The following is a 17,772-nucleotide window of genomic DNA, read 5'->3' as shown; positions in this document are numbered from 1 at the left end:
GATATTGGGTATGTCTAGTTTAATGAAAAGAAGGACTAGGGAAGACATGATAGCAATGTTCCGATATCTCAGGGGTTGCCCCAAAGGAGAGGGAGTCAAACTATTCTCCAAAGCAGCTGAAGGGAGGACAAGAAGCAATGGGTAGAAACTAATCAAGGAGAGAAGCAACCTAGAACTAAGGAGAAATTTCCCAACAGTTCGAACAATTAATCAATGGAACAACTTGCCTTCAGAAGTTGTGAATGCTCCAACAGTTTTAAGAAGAGACTGGACAACCATTTGTCTGAAATAGTATAGGGTTTCCTGCCTAGGCAAGGGGTTGGACTAGAAGACCTCCAAGGTCCCTTCCAACTGTGTTATTTTGTTAAATCAATAATTTGACACTTGCATCTATGGTCCCCAGGCCTGCTGCCAAAACCTCATCTTCAGGACCTGTGGGAAAAGCAACAGGATGTTGGATCAATCATGTTTCATAAAGAAGAGACATATTATGTTCCATAAAGAAGGCATCACCACCAAGAAGGCCCTTTTATGGTTCCACCAGATGTATATTCCTGGTAGACTGAACCTGGAATATACCCAGGCTTCCCATTCTGATAAGGCTAGGTGAATGTAATAAGGGAGAGGTAGTGCTTCAAATATAGCTTTTATATTGCTATGTTGTGAAGTTGTGTCCAACCCATTGCCACCCCATGGACAACATTCCTCCAGGCCTTCCTGTCCTCTACCATCCTCTGGAGTCCTTTTAAGCTCACGCCTACTGCTTCGGTGACTCCATCCAGCCACTTCATTCTGTCGTCCCCTTCTTCTTTTGCTTCAGTCTTTCCCAGCATTGGGCTCTTCTCCAGTGAGTCCTTCCTTCTCATTAGGTGGCCAAAGTATTTGAGTTTCAACTTCAGGATCTGGCCTCCTAAGGGTTGATCTCCTCTAGGACTGACCGATTTGATCGCCTTGCAGTCCAAGGGACTTGCAGGAGCCTTCTCCAGCACTATAGTTCAAAGACCTCAATTGTTTGGTGCTCGGCCTTTCTTATGGTCCAACCTTCACACTGTGGGAAGTTATCATCCAGCCCTCTCCCAGAAAAATGAAATATCCTAGGAAATATTGAAAAGGCAGAATATTTCTCTGGATGTGAAAAGAAAGAAACATGCTTTAAAAGACAGAATAGTTGCCTGTAGCTTCCTGCCCATCCACACTTTGTCAATAGGCCATTGAGAAGGCCAGGCTAGCCCACTTTACATAATAAAGACTTCCCCACTGCAGCTGTAGGGGAAAGGGATATTACTCAACTCTCCACATGGCATCTGAGAACTCATAGCTGTATTCAAAACAGCCTAGAGAGTAGCCCCCTGCATGGCACCATGGGAATCTGACAATCAATCAGAATACATTTCTTACACAGGAACGGGAAACAGAGAGGTGGGACTAAACTGGGTATAAAAAGCCTAGCAAGCCCCTCCCTCAGCCCTTCTCTTCTTCCCCACCAACATTGAAGCATGTGATCACCTTTTCTGTACAGGGCTCAAGCCATGTGGCCCTGTCCAACAATAAACCATCTTTCCAAGCAGCCTCCATATCTCCAGTGTCTTTTTCCCCACTTGGAGCTGAACCCAGAAAGACATTTCTTTCAACAACACCATACATTGCAACTGGGAAAACCCATAGCCTTGACTAGACACACTTTTGTTGGCAGGGTGATGTCTCTGCTTTTTAGTATGCTGTCTAGATTTGCCATAGCTTTCCTCCCCAGGAGCAAGCATCTTTTATATTGTATTGCTATACAATATAAATTTTTTAGAATAAAACAATCCATTCAATAGAAAATTTAAAAAGCCAATTGGGTGGCGGAGGGAGCACCAATGTAATCTCCTCCATCAATAGCTACTGCCATGGAATTCTTACAATGGGAAAACTTAAGCAAGGAAATCCAGAATTATAAGCTACACTGGGAACTTGAAAAAAAAACCCTAGAAGAAAATGATGACAAATAGCTTTTATATTGCAGCGAAGAAAATTAGCTGTTCAGGTCTATGAAGTGAGAAAAAGAAGAGCCTGGACGAAGGAAAACTTTACTGAGTTTTACCGATTGAGAGATCTCTCTTATGCATCATTTAAAGAGTTATGAATTTAGCAAAACAATGTGTAAAATTTAATCGCATGCAGGAAAATGCTCGGCTGCCAGATGTTGCTGGACTACAATGCCTAGTGACCCCTGCCAGCAAGGACTGCTGAAAACTATACTGCAGTTGTCCGATATCCCAAAGACCAGTTTTTCCTTTGCAATTTTGCTCTAACAGCACATGGAAAGAAAACAAGATTTTTATGAAGCAATAAGCTGGGTTTGGCCAACTCTGGGAATCAGCGTCCCACTTTTTAGCCCAGGGTCCTCTGTGATCAGAAAGGTCGGCGGTTCCGTGGTTCGAATCCTGCGTTGGACTAGATGACATCCAAAGTCCCTTCCAACTCTGTTACTGTTTACTGGGAGGGAGTTGTTGGTTTGTTTTGGGAACCATAAAAAGGGGGCTTGAATTTTTAACGGGGGGGGGACACCCCTATTCTGAAGGATAGCAAAGCAGCCACTGCTGCAAGAGGAGCAACCCCCATCGGCCCTCCAAAGCCGACTGATGGGATTTATAGTCCCTAGACTGTACACGTTAAGCAGTTTTGAGGTTTTTGTTTTAATAAAAGGCATTCTGAGCGGAGATCCTCCAACCACAGATGTGCTACAGCAGGAGGGACGATCCCCAATCAACACCCCATCCCAGAACTGGAAAGACGGCATTGCACACGAACAGATCGCGCGTCCCTGGCTGCCTTAATACGGCCAGACTCCCAGAGTTTGCACAACCGCATCCCAGCGGCGCGCGCGCGTGCTGCTTCCCGCCGTCTCCATGGCAACCGCCCGGAGAGCGGACCCGCGCGCCGCTTCCCGCCCAATACTCTCGGACTGCCTCGCCTACCTTCCCTCACCGGTGTGTGATTGGCTAGCCTGGAAACCGAGGAAGCCCTCGGATTGGCCGATCTGTTTCTTTCGGCCTACGAAAGGGGAGGGGCAAAGTCTGCGAAAGGGGTGAGCAAGTCTGAGGGCGCGCGCGCTTTTCCCTCCTTTTCCAGGGAAACAGTGTTTGGTGGGTGTGGGAGAGTAAACAACAGCTGTAGCTCCTTTTTGCCCTCTTATCCTTAGGCAATGAGGTACATTTTATTTATTTATTTATTTATTTTGCTCTCTGAGGTAATTCTGATTTTTAGACGCTGTTAGGATAGGGAGCGAGGGTGGGGGGAGTCGTTTCCTCAGGTAATAACCGGCCTTTTGCTTGCAGGGAGTAAAAGAACTGCGTTCTGAGGGAATTTTATATATATATAATATATAGGGATGAGGTAATGTCTCAGCCGTGTCCTTATTTAAAGGACTCTGATACTACAAGGTTACTGAAGAAAAAGTTACTTCAGTCCCAAGAAGTGGTTTTCCTCGGGGAATAAGGCAAATCTCCAAAAGTCTAGAGGTTCTCAGTCATCCTGGTCATGGTTGTCCCAAAGGTGCTTTTTTCAGGAGGCGACTGGACTTGCTTTTTTTTTTTTTTTTCTTTTGAAGATGTTTCGCTTCTCATCCAAGCAGCTTCTTCAGCTCTGACAGGATAGTGGGGAATGGAAGGATTTATGTTCCTTGCAGACAGCTGAAAGACAGATAAACCTCCAAGTGCTTTCAACGCCCCTCTAAAAGGATGCAAATGACTAGCTGTCTGCAATGAATATAAATCCTTCCATTGCCCACTTTCCTGTCAGAGCTGAAGAAGCTTTTTGGATGAGAAGCGAAATGTCTTCAAAGGAAAAAACAAGTCCAGTTGCCTCCTGAAAAACCATCTTTGGGGCAAATTTCGGAAGCAGCTAAGGGCCATATACGTAGAAGGGGTAAAGTACCTCAGGAGCTTGAGGTAGTCTTAAGTCATATCCAATTGCACCAGTGGGTTAAAACCAATTTTTTTGAATTTATTTTGTAAAATGACAATAAAGGCTATACTATACTATTTGCAGGACTAAAAGTATTGCACAGAGTAAAAGTTAAGTGAAAAGATTCAATTTTTTTACACTCAAGAATGAAGGAAATTCTGGAGTCTGAGGAAATTTTAGCCATATTTTTTTTAAAAAGCTGAAAATATAACATTCAGTATTGATGCTACAAAATAAAATCAAGGGCTGCTTTACCTTCTTAGAAGTAAAGTATCTGTGCCACCTGAGGTAATCTAAGCCACGTCCTATGAGAAGGACAACCCATCACAAAAATTAGGTTTAAAAAGTTAAAATTGCCTCAGCCCAGGACTTACTGTTTTTCTCTGGAAATGTCAACAATTGGGATCTAAGGTGATTTTAGCCAAAATTTACTTCCTAAAAGGAGTAAAATAAAATAGCAATAGCAGTTATACTTATATACCGCTTCATAGGGCTTTCAGCCCTCTCTAAGCGGTTTACAGAGTCAGCATATTGCCCCCAACAACAATCCGGGTCCTCATTTTACCCACCTCGGAAGGATGGAAGGCTGAGTCAACCCTGAGCCGGTGAGATTTGAACAGCCGAACTGCAGTCAGCTGAAGTAGCCTGCAGTGCTGCATTTAACCACTGTGTTACCTCAGCTCTATCTATGGGGCCTGAGGAAATCTGGGCCAGGTACTGGTAAAAGGATTAACTACCAATGTTAAACACAAAATCAGCTTTAAAGTTTGTCAGAGCCAGGAGCTGCCTTTTCTCTCTGGAAATAAGGCCAATTCCTGAGGCCTGAGTTTAGTCAAGGGTCACATTTTTAGGAACAAAATCCATGTGGGATCTAAACTGAGGCATATTCTTGTAAAAGGACTAAATTACCACAAGTAACAGTTAAAATTAGCTTTAAACTGCCTCAAACCCATGAGTTATATTCTATGTTCCTGTCTGGAATAAGGCCAACTCCTAAGGTCTGAGGTAATTTTAGCCGAGGTTTGTCTTCCTAAAAAGTAAAATCTGAGCCATAACATGGTAAAAAGACTAAAATACCACAAGAAACTAAAAGTTAAAATTAGCTTTATATTGCCTCTCAGACCCAGGAAGCTGCCCTTTCTGGGAATCAGGCCAACCAACTCCTGAGTTCCAAGATAATATTAGTTGGGTCTGTTTTTTAGGAATAAAATATCTATGGCGTCTGAGGTAATTTTAGCCAAGGTTCCTAAAAAGAGTAATATATGGGGCCTGAGATAATCTGGTAAAAGGACTGAACTATCACAGGTAACTAAAAGTTAAAATTAGCTTCAAATGGCCCTCAGACCATTTAAATTAAGTCCTGGTAAAGGGATTGAACCACCACAGGGAACTAAAAATTGAACATAGAATTAGCTTTAAATTGCCTCAAACCCAGGAGCTACGTTCCTAACTCCTGAGGCCTGAAGTAACTTTAGTCAAACCTCACCTTCCTAAAAAGAGTAAAACATACATATGGAGCCTGAGATAAACTGAGCTGAGTCTCGATAAAAAAACTAAACTACCATAGGGAACTAAAAGTTAAACAAAATTATCTTTAAATTGCCTCAGATCCAAGACCTGACTTTGCTTTTGGGGAATAAGGTCAATTCTTGAGGCCTGAGATAGTCTTAGTCAAATGACACATTTTTTTTAGAAATAACATAGCTGTGGGACAGAGATAATCTGAGCCATGTCTTGATAAAAGGACTCAACTATAGGTAGTTAGTGCAGATTAGTGGATTAGTGCAGATTAGTGGATTAGTGCACTTAAAATTGTGATTTTATTTATTTCAAAATGACTGGTTTAGTTCAATGTAATAGCTGTCTTGGGCCTGTCTTCGCAATACTCTTTTCAAATTTGGATACTGTCCCCTTTGTAAACAAATTACTAGTTTACATAGAGAGATTACCCATCTAGAACCTCTAATCTGTGCTCTCCAAGCAGAAATTAGGTGTCCAATTCGGCCATTTCACTCTACGGAGATGCCACGCTATCACCCACCCACCCCCGCCGCAAAGATCCCGCAGGAGAAGAGCAGTCTGGACAACCGTGGGATCTGGCAGGGTGAGAGTTGTGAACCATAAACACAAAGTTTTTGCTGTGACCTAGCATAACAGATATAGTGCCCTTGCTGACCCTAATGGGGACACTAAAGAGACAGGTCAAGGTAGTTGTGATAATGATGACTCAAATAAGCAGGGGATCGTGGTCCAAAATGAAGAACTTACTTAGGAAAGGCGAAATGGCGAACCAGATATCACACATTAGTCGCACAAGAAGAGCAAGGTATGCAAAAAGAGAAGTCACCTTCTGGTTGGTGATTCAATCGTAAGGGATGTAAATTTAGGAAAGGATATGGAGGTTTTAAAAGAGGTCAGGTGTCTGCCAGGTGCTACTGCCAGCAGAGACAAGAGGCGTATTCTTAAGATAGTCAAGAATGCAAGTAAGGACTGTGATGTTGATGCTATTATACATCTTGGCACAAATGATCTGTCCCAGAAAGATGTACCTTCTGTGAAGAATCATTTCCAGAGCTTGGGGTATGAACTTAGTAGTATAGATTGTAGGCTTATCTTTTCAGAGGTTTTACCAGTATATAAGGAACAAAAAGGGAAGGTCCAGTGTGTAGCAGAATTTAATGTGTGGCTAAAGGAGTGGTGTAAAAGGGAAGGCTTTGGTTTTATTAGTCATGATGTCTACAGTTTTCCAATGAAAAACTCTACAAAAGAGATGGTTTGCATCCATCCAAGAAAGGGACTAAGTTACTTGGAATTAAATTCACAGATTTTCTGGATAAACGTTTAAACTGAACAGCGGGGACAGAGAATTAATTGATGCAGAACATTTCTGTCCCCAGCAACCTAAACTTCATAGTGCATGTAACACAGATGTTTGTGCGGGTAAGATTATCACTTCCGCTGTCAAGCAAAACCAAGCATTTAATAGTGAGTGCCATACCATGTGCATGAATCTTACAAGTGGCAAGAAAATAGGGGCAGTCAGGCATAACACAGGTTATGTATACAGTAAACACAGGGTCAATCAAAATGGACTCAAATGTCTATACACCAATGCACAGAGTATGAGGAATAAAAAGGGCGAATTAGAAATTCAAGTAAAAGAGGGCAGATACGATATTGTTGTCATTACAGAAACTGGGTGGGATGAAACCAACAAATGGAACATACAGCTAGAAGGATTTAAATTATTTAAAAGAATAGACCAAATAAAAGAGGAGGTGAAGTTGCATTATATATAAGAAATAATTACCTCTCTACAGAAATAGAGCACAACAATGATGAGAATTATCTTGAATGCGTTTGGGTCAATATTAAAGGTTGGGGGGGAAATGACATTGCCATAGGTCTATACTACAGGCCACCCAACCAAGCAGAGGAAGTAGATGAACTTTTTTCTAGTCAGCTAACTAAGGTATGTAGGAAGCACACCACAATAGTAGTGGGGGATTTTAACTACCCTGACATCAACTGCTAAACAAACTCTGCACCAAGTGGAAGATCCAACAGGTCCCTAATAAACCTAGCAGACAACTTTGTTTCCCAAAAGTAGAGAAGGGAACAAGGGGATCAGCTATATTGGACTTAATTCTCACTAACAGAGAGGAAATGATAGAAGGTGTTGAAGCCACAGGAACCCTGAGGGCAAGTGGCCATGCAATATTGGAATTCAACATTATGCAAACACAAGTAGTAAAACAAAGTGAATCTAGAGTCTTGGACTTTAAGAGAGCTAATTTCAATAAACTTAGAGAGAGCTTGGAAAAATTCCATGGATGAGATTCCTTAAGGGGAAAACAACTCAAGAAGCTTGGGAAATTTTGAAAAATGAGATTACAAAAGCCCAGTCTAGCACAATACCAATGAAGAAGAAAAATAACAGCTCCCAAAAGAAACCAGCATGGCTGCATAAAAAACTCTCTGACAAATTGAAAGACGAAAAGGATAAGTATAAAAAGTGGAAAGAGGGGGACAACTAAGGCAAAATATCAGCAAATAGCCCGAGCCTGTAAAAGTGAAGTGAGGAAAGCTAAGGCTCACAATGAAAAACGGCTTGCCACAAAAGTAAAAATTAACAAAAAAAGGTTCTTCCAACATGTTAAAAACAAGAAAAAAGTTAAGGAAACAATTGGTCCATTGCTAGAAGAAAGTGGCAAGAAGGTGACAAGCAACAGGGAGAAAGCAGAACTATTTAACTTATGTTTTGCATCTGTCTTTACACAAAGGGATAAAACTGTCCAACCTATCAAAAACAGCACCACAAAAATCAGATTAGGAACACAAATTGAAATAGGGAAGAAAATGGTAAGTGAGCACCTGTCTACCTTAGACGAGTTCAAATCACAAGGACTGGATGGATTACACCCCAGGGTTCTGAAGGAACTGGCAGATGAGATCTCAGAACCACTGAACTATATCTTTCAGAGATCCTGGAGCACCGGGGAACTACCAGAGGATTAGAAAAGAGCTGATGTGGTTCCCATCTTCAAAAAAAAAAAAAAAAGGGAGGGAGATCCAGGAAAGTACAGACCTATCAACCTGACTTCAATTTCCTGACAGTTAGAACAATTAATCAGTGGAACAGCTTGCCTCCAGAAGTTGTGAATGCCCCAACACTGCAAGTTTTTAAGAAGATGTTGGATAGCCATTTGTCTGAAACGGTATAGGGTTTCCTGCCTAGGCACGGTTGGACTAGAAGACCTCCAAGGTCCCTTCCAACTCTGCTATTGTATTGTATTGTATTGTATTGTAACTAAAAGTTAAAATTACAGTAGCTTTGAATCTCAGATCAATTTAAATTCAGTCCTGGTAAAAGAATTGAACCAACATTGGGAACTAAAAGTTAAACATAAATTTAGCTTTAAATTTCCTTAAACCCAGGAGCTGACTTTGCTTAGTCAAGGCTTACCTTCCTAAAAAGAGTAAAATATAGTATCTATGGGGGTTGAGGTAACTTGAAGTATATCACGTTAACAGGACTGAATCACCACAGGTAACTAAAAGTGAAGCAAAATTGGTTTTAAATTGCCTCAGATTCAGAAGCTAACTTTCCTTTCTGGAAATAAGATCAATTCCTGAGACCTGAGGTAATTTTAGCCAAGTGTCCCCTTAAAAGGAGTAAAGGGCTAGCTATTTCAAGTAACCAAAGGTAAACATTAGCTAAAATTACTTCAGCCCCCAAAACTGACCTTACTTTATTGAAATAAGGTAAATTCCCAGGGTGTGAGATAATTTTAGGATGTTGTTTTCCCTACCTAGAAAGTAAGATACATTGTGATAGGAGGCCATTTTTTAGGAACACCAAAAATCTATACGGCTGAGGTACAACGGTGGGTTGCACATTTTGTTACTGGTTTGCTGCAAGGGCACGTGCCTGTTTTGCGCGCACACAAGTGCTTTTTGTGCATGTGCCCGGCCTTCCGCACATGCACTTTGCTCACGCGTGTGCCTTTCGTGCATGCTTGCACACATAGCAAAGAGATGATGGTGATGCCCCTATTGCAGAGGTCTCTCAGTCATTGACCAGACACTCTGTGAGGCTCATCTGGAAGTCCTCTCTGGGATTGCACTGGATGACCCCTTCAGTTGCTGAGTTGACACTGAGAGAAAATTGCAGTGCAGGGGAGTCAACACTGTACAACTGGAAGCCTCGTCCAGTCCCCGAGGATCCCCTTAGTGAGATCCAAACTGGAAGAGAAGCCATTTGACTCCGCAGGCTGTACTGCGCCTGAGGCCATCTTCATTCACATCAGACACATGCAGGATACAGGTGATGCTTATGCTGCTGCTGGTAGAGGTCTTTCAGTCCCTAGGTCACCACTCTGAAATTCAACGTGAAGGAGCCTGGGAGGTGATCTGCCAGCTACCTTCTCATTCGGTTTGCTTTTCACAGATTGGTGACTGCAGGACTGAAAGACGTCTACCAATAGCAGCATAAGCATCAGCTCTATCCAGATGCTGTCAGAGTTTGTTGCAGAAATCACATCCAGAAAGCACATCCACATAACTGATTCAGCAGGTTTCATTAACTTTTTTATATACATAATAACACATGAGTAAATGTACAATATCAATAATGGATTTTCTCACATGATAGTAGTTACAGGCAAAACACGGGCAAAGGAGAGATTGGCTTTCAGTTCAGAGTTCAGAGCTTAATACAGACAAAGAGAAGCTAAACCTAAGTCACGCCCAGGCTCCTTGCTGTCTCAGCTCCCAAACAGCCCTCATTGGCTGTCCTTTGTTACCATGTCCTATTCCAGTTCATGAATATTCTGACAATCTTGTGTGAATGGAGATGGCCTCAGCAAGAACCAGTCAATACTTGCAGTTTCAGTAGGTACATGCCCATATTTGCTTTAGCTCTCCCCCCGCCTTTTTTTTTGTTTGAATTCCTGACTTCTGCATGAATTCTCAGGATGAATTTCTCTCTCAAGTGCACAATTCCATTCCTGAATGTTTTTCGGTTGCCGCCTCAGGAAGTTTTTCTGCAAGAAACATGTTTGAGAGTTTGTGTTCCACCATGATAAACCTCCAGTGAAATTGTTTTTCTTCCTTCCATTGGGAAAACACAAAAGCTCCATTTTCTGGCATAATTGTCTTGTGTTATTCAATTGCTCCAGGGAATGGAGAACAGGGAAAGTAGGCCTGTTTGTGGCTACCCTGATATTATGGAACGTGCTGCCTCCAGAAGCACTTTCAATTTTTTCAGGGTATAAAATTTGTTAACGATCTCTACTCTCTATCTAGGAATCTTTTCTGCTGTGGTGTAGAAAAAAATCATGGATATCCCTGACTATATTTGAGCTTTTTTCCTCCTTAGTATTTTACAGAGCCCCATATGTGTCTTGAGAATTTAGCGGAAGGCAATTTATTGTAAGAAACTGATGGCCAAATTTTGAAAGAGAATGTTGCAAGACTTATGTCTTGTTTTATGATGTACATTACCCAAAGTTGTCCCAAGTGGGTGACGTGAACATAAACTTTGGGCTAATCACTCCCTACCTCACAGGGGGAGGAAGTTGTGTTAGATATGGTCACCATCTTGATTTATTTGTAGAAATAATAAAGGTGGGATACAAATAAATAAAATTCATGAATTACTCAATGACTGACATTTATGGGGTACCCAACTTTTTTTTTAAATTTTTTTAAAGGACTTTGACTTTGTGAGATTCACTGTATCAGGTGTTCAATGGTAAAAATACCCTGGGTCATTCAGTTGCTTCAGGGAACAGTAATTATAAGCTATAGTATTTTTTCTTTGATACCATCAATCTACTGTGGGCTGACTTAGGTGGCTCTACATTCTGACTCATAAAGGGGAAAAGTGTAGAAGCAAATTATACGTTTCGGTTAAATTGAACTCCCCCCCCCCGCTTTCTACAGTGCAAACTCGAATATCCTACTGAAGTTCCAGAAATTTGGAAAAATGTGTGTTCTTTTGATTTACTGTTTAATCTTTGCAAGGTAGTCAATGTTCTGTTCTATATCTGATTATCCATCATTTCCTTGAATTGAACTCAGAGTTTCATAATATCCATAATTTCTTTCTGAAGTTCATGTTACGTATTTTGACTGCACATCAGAGGTGGGTTGCTCCTGGTTCGGCCTGGTTTGGCCGAACCAGTAGTGTCTGAACCCCGGCTTGGCTGAACCGGTAGTGGAATTCAGGCCTGGGTCACAGAACCAGCAGCGACCCAGACCTTGTTGCTGCTGGGCTGCGCCATTTTGGTTTTTAGTGACTGAGTGTGCGCATGCGTGAAGAACAATTTACATTGAACAGCGAGCATGTGCGTCGCAAACTGGTAGTAAAACCGGCAGCAACCCACCCCTGCTGTATATATACTCCTGTACTTGTTTGACAAATGATCCGGCCCAATTTAATTTGTGTATATTATGTAAAGTAAAATTATGCTAATAAGACCTGATTAGTTAATATTTATATCGTACAAAACTATGATCATTATTAAGTGGAGTTACATCCGTAACACTACACATATTCACATAACTCAAGTGATTTATAGGGTGAGGGAAGGATTAAAAAAACAGTTAATAGATAAAGAAAAAATGGATTTATCCATAATAGACCCAGACTTAAGTTGCATTGGTCAACTAATTCCCCACTGCCATGTATGTGAACTACTTTAAATGATTACTTCCCCATCTAGCATAAGTGATCACTATGAACTCCCAGAGGCTCTCAGTTTTTGTGAGTATTTCACTTTTTATTCTGGAACTTTCTACTTATTAAACATAATGTGAAAGCTCTTTTTAAGAAACAAGTTCAGGCCTTACAAAAACGGGCAATATTTGTTCGGTGTTAAGTTATTTGAAGTCTACAAGTGCTGCAGAGAATGTAGGAATCCAGATCTTTTCACTATGGCATTGTCCAGGTGTCTTCACATTCGTTGCAAGCTAATCTGAATGTGGAATATTAGAAGGGATCAAGTTGAGCATCGTATGCAACAGAGTTGTGTGTCTCATTGAAAAAGTATCTCACGGAGTTGTTGAAAAGAAGACTGGAGTGGTTAAAATGGCCCTGTTGATATGAATAGTTTTCTTCGCAACAGAATCCTGATCAGTGTGTGCTGTTAGAATTAGGGGGAAATTGCTCTTCCATTTTATAGCTGGAAAATCTCATAATGATTTCTCATCTAAGATGAACAAAGGTCAAGGGGAGGGGGACCTAAGGTGTCCTATCTCTCAGTGGTTTTTTTTTGTCCTAACCACAAAACCGCACAGCTTTTAGCGTCAGCACTTACTTATCTCATAGCTCTCAAAGCTGAATTAGACAGTGCCAAGATGTTCCAAAAATAAAGAATTTTTTTGTTCTGCCTTCTGCATTTGGAGTGTCAGTTACAGGGAGTTTCTAGTTAGCTATTTTTCTTTCCCTTTTTTGTGTGTGCACATGCAAGGAAATTAAAATGTGCTGAGAATTACTTTATTAGTAGTTATACATCTAAGGATTTTCTTTTCAATGTTAAGGTTACATTGCTATAGCCTTTTCAAAAATTTTGAAAAATATTGTTTTGTTTAATTAAATGTTCTATAAAATTCAACTCATGCAGTATGTAGATAGACAGTTGGCTAGGAAGTCTTACAGAATTATGCTTAACTGCAGAGGAGAGGGTTTCTATAAATGGGACATGGTTAAAAGCGAATTGAAAGGTAAAGACAAGAGAAGCCTATTCTTTAGAAAGGTCCTAAAATATTAGAGCTGGGCAAAGTTTTTGAAAGGTATTGTAATATAAACAAACATATCTGCTTGAAAGAGTTGGTGGAACTTCTTTGAATTGTTTCCTGTATTATCTGTATGAATGGTAGGGTGCACGCATGGGCTTGTAGAAACAACCTGGAAAATGTCGTGAAGCTTTTCAAAGTTACCACACTCTTAATATTTGATGGTAGGGCTTTTCACTCATGGCTGCTGTCTGTCTGTCTGTCTGTCTGTCTGTCTGTCTGTCTATCTATCTAACTAAATAACTAACTAACTAACTAACTAACTATCTAACTATCTATCTATCTATCATCTATCTATCTATCATCTATCTATCTATCATCTATCTGCAATAGTGGCGCAGTGGTTAGAATGCAGTATTGCAGGCTACTTCTGCTGACTGCCAATTGCCAGCAATTCGGCAATTCGATTCTCAGTGGCTCAAGGTTGACTAAGCCTTCCATCCTTTCTGAGATTGGTAAAATGAGGACACAGATTAGTGGGGGCAATATGTAAACCGCTTAGAGAGGGCTATAAAGCACTATGAAGCAGTATCTATCTTTCTATCTATCATCCATGCATCCTGTATCCTTAGGGGTGGTATGTGTCTTCCTTACTCTTGGGTCCTCTACCAATGACTGGGACTTTGAGGATTATATGCAGGATCTTAGCTGTTCCTTACACTTCAGTCTTCCGCACAGAGAGCTTTGATGTCATTCCTGGAATCAATTGGAGTCTTTCTTCCAGTTAATGTCTGTCTGTCTATCAATCATCTAAGGGTTGGATCTACACATTTTTTTAAAAAAATAATCCAGTACGATGCCTATTTGACTATAGCTTTTTTTCCTAGCTAAAAAAGCTAGGAAATGCAATGATTCTTGAGCATAGAAAAAGAAAAATGCTCAACTGAAAGTCATACAATAAGGAGACCCATATGCAGAGAAGCATTTGACTACTTTATTGTTTATGTAGTAGCTTCTAAAACTATATGGTTGCTCTTCATATCCTGTTCAAATTCTTTTTTGTTGGCACACAATCCTTCTGTTCTCATTCACTAAACAGAAGAACTGGTGTGTTTTATCTTTTTCCGTCAAGTAACATTCTGTGAATTTGCAGATGCCCATGTCTCCTCCATTCCTTGACAAAGTCTGTTAAAATGACTAACCCTTTCTCACAGATCTTATTTCCTCAAATCTTTTCCTCGCAGTTTTCCTTGTTGTCCTCTGAACTCACTCCAATTTGTCCTTTCAAATGTGTTTTGTCTTCGACAGAAATCCGTAATCCATCTGAGGCCTAATCAGTGTCAAAAAGAGCAAAATAATTTTCTTACTTGTTTTGCAGGCCACACTCCTGTTAAGACTTCTCAATGTAATGTTCTTTGGCTTTTAAACTTGGCTGAATTGCAATCGTCTTCTGTGAAGCCGTTATCACTTAGAATTTAAATCTTCCTTACCCTCTTGCTACCGTTTTGTGAGATGAAAATTTTCAGTTTGCTGAGAGAGGGGGTCTATCTGAAAATACAAACTAGCAGTAATATTCATTTATTTCTGAACTAAATTAGAGCAGCTTGGGTACAGTTGTTAATTTTATTTCAACATGGATTTTTCTCCAACATGTTATTAACATTTGGCTCACATTTTTTCTTCTATACAATTGGAGATAACTTTGTGAACCACAAAATTGGTTGGTTGTGGGTAGCTGCCATTCACATACATGGAACCTTACATAAAATAAGTTTGACTGATTCTGGCCTCATGGACATATAATTTATAAAATGTACAGAATTACTTCAATCATCCATATTTAGGTCTACATATCATGGGATACCCAGATTAATTTGTTTCAAAGACTTAAAAAAGAAAAATAGTGAGCAATAAATTGAAAGAAGTTTAAGTTCCTTTCTAAAAAAAAATTCTGCAATGCAGAAAAGAGAACAGAGTGAAAAATTTTCAAAAGCAATAATGCTTGAAGAATTGTGGGTTGTGCAATTGCAAGAACAAAGATCCAACCAAATATATTGCATTTATTCAATGTTCCATTTTATGATAGCTTTTTTGGCTGCCCACTAATCGCTTCCTTACTTAATTGGGCCCTAGTTTTGAAATATATTTTTTTTAAAAAATTGAAACTCGATAAAGCCCAGATAAAATATAATTTTGCAAAGTTATTCAAAATACATTTGAGCTAGTTGATTTCTGTTCTAGCCTCTTTTGTTCTGTGCTTAACAACTGTTATCATTCCCAAGGAAGTGACTTAACACTCTCCCAATGCAAAAGAAAGATAAAGGCAGAATCCTGCCAACTATGGTCCAATCAACCTTTTCCAATAATCATTAAGCTTTGGGCAAGATTTCTTATTATAACATTTAAATTGGATGCTTCTGAAGGAATCTCCTGTCCTATAAACAGGCAGAATTCAGATCAGTTCTACAATAGGTTGATGTGCAAAGCTACAGTATTTAACTGAAAAGACTTCAGTCCTTCTGAGGTGTCCTTTATGTTGCTTTTATTGATTTAAATGTGGCCTTTAACTTTATTCTTCATGAGGCAGTTAACCTCAATACCACCAATCACCACGTTCTCAAGTGGGCAATTTTGCCATCTCAAAACAGTCCCATACAAAGCAGAGGTATTTGTAATGGCACTCTAACAGTTTTCTCTATTTTTAAAGGAGGTAAATAGGCTGTAGGGACGCGGTGGCTCAGTGGCTAAGATGCTGAACTTGTCAATTAGAAAGGTCGGCAGTTCAAATCCCTAGCGCCACGTAACAGAGTGAGCTCCCATTCCTTGTCCCAGCTTCTGCCAACCTTGCAGTTTGAAAGTATGTAAAAATGCAAGTAGAAAAAAGGAACCAGGAAAGTAACAGCGTTCCGTGTCCCTTCGGCATTTATTCATGCTGGCCACATTACCACTGAGATGTCTTCAGGCAATGCTGGCTCTTCGGCTTTGAAACGGAGATGAGCATCACTCTCTAGAGTCGGGAACAATATGAGAGGAACCTTAAAGAGTCTGTATTCTTGCCCCTTTATTATTTAATATCTCTATTAACAATATTGTTATGCCCTCTGTAAACCAGTTTCAACACTTGTCCATCAATTTATCTCCATTCCACAGATGATGTGGTTATCACATCTATAACTCAAATGGGCCTTTATAGAAACCTACTTTCATTTGCAACCTACAATGGGAATCTCTTAAACTGACAATTCAAAAACTAAGATTTTACTACTTTATAGTAAACACTTCAAGTCTAAGATAGAAAATTAATAAAAGCTCAATTGACCAGATTAAGTACCTGAGTATCCTCTTCTATCTTTCCACCTGTTTGGACTAATCAGTTGAATGAACTCTATAAGAGTCCAAAACATCTTCAACACAATCCTTAAATAGGTGAGCTATCAAGGCAATCATTACATCCCTGCAGAAATTAAACTATATAAAGTGAAGTGTCAACTTCCACTTTGGAAGCTATTCAGTCTAATTTTTTAAAAGCTATACTCTGTGTTTCTTGCTCATCTCAATGTCCTTACTTGGCTAGAACTTGGCTGTGTCTCTTTGGGAGTCTAACTAAGCTGTGCCGTGCCAGGTTTTGGCTGAAACAGATTTCCAAGACTGCATTCCTGGTTACTATTCCCTACTAGTGGCTTACTTCATCTTTGAAAGGGGAAACTGACTTTGATTTGGCTTATTGTCGCTTCTCGGCAATGGGATCATCCATGGGATATGTGGGGGTGCAACAATTACACTATAACGGTGATGGCGAGCCTTTTTCTTATGGCATGCCAAAATAGTCTGCGCACGCACTATCATGCGTGCCCACTCAATCCTCCCCGCCCGCATGTGCACACGCACCCCTGCACATGCATACACGACACACCCCCCCCCAATATGGCTACGCGTGCCACAGGTTCGCCATCACGGCACTATAATATCAGTGAATAACTTTAACCTTATCATCTTGAAAGTCTAGATCCCAGATCTTTGGTTTAAGGTCTTAAACTCATCCCTTGATCCAAAGAAGGATCTTATGACCTTAAACCAAAGATCTGGGATCTGGACTTTCAAGATGATAAGGTTAAAGTTATTCACTGATATTATAGTGCAATTGGTGCACCTTCACTCATTCCCTGGATGGTCCCTAGATATGTTTATAGCATCTTATATGTTCCTCACCAGATGATTTTCACCTTCTGTGAATTGGTGTATAAATCCTTTATGACAACACATGAAAAGACTTGGTCTCCCATATGATGAAGGTATTTGTGTATGTTCAGATACAGAGATTAAGTCAGAAATCCATTGCCCAATATCATCTATGGTATTTGGCACTGATGCCAGAAATTTTGTCTTTCTGACAAGAAGCTGCAGCCTTAAGAGAAAAAAAAATCAGGAATCATTTAAAAGACTGCCAAGTTATCAATAATTACACCTTGCAGAATTCAGTGCTGTTGCTACTTTTGCTACGAAAGGTTTGAGCTTTATTTCACTTTGCTGAATTTTAGTTTTGCTTGTATTTCTTTAGTCTGGGACCATAAATGAATAGATTTA

The 17,772-nt window shown here is 40.2% G+C and overlaps 1 long non-coding RNA gene across 2 annotated transcripts in view; it reads left to right on the top strand.

Annotated features, from left to right (window-relative positions):
- The first annotated feature begins 3,095 nt into the window (after positions 1–3,095).
- The window catches only part of LOC148043244 (uncharacterized), a 191,643-nt gene continuing 176,966 nt past the window's right edge, over positions 3,096–17,772 (top strand). For both annotated transcript variants that reach the window (XR_015698218.1, XR_015698217.1), the window contains exon 1: positions 3,096–3,192. This is a non-coding gene — a long non-coding RNA (uncharacterized LOC148043244). The remainder of the gene's footprint in view (positions 3,193–17,772) is intronic.

The sequence above is a fragment of the Thamnophis sirtalis genome, unplaced genomic scaffold, assembly GCF_051295495.1.
Source record: "Thamnophis sirtalis isolate CommonGarterSnake01/CBP01778 unplaced genomic scaffold, rThaSir2_p1.2 scaffold_12, whole genome shotgun sequence".
NCBI lineage: Eukaryota > Metazoa > Chordata > Lepidosauria > Squamata > Natricidae > Thamnophis > Thamnophis sirtalis.
The sequence above is the reverse complement of the archived record's forward strand: the minus strand, read 5'-3'. Positions and strand labels throughout refer to the sequence as shown.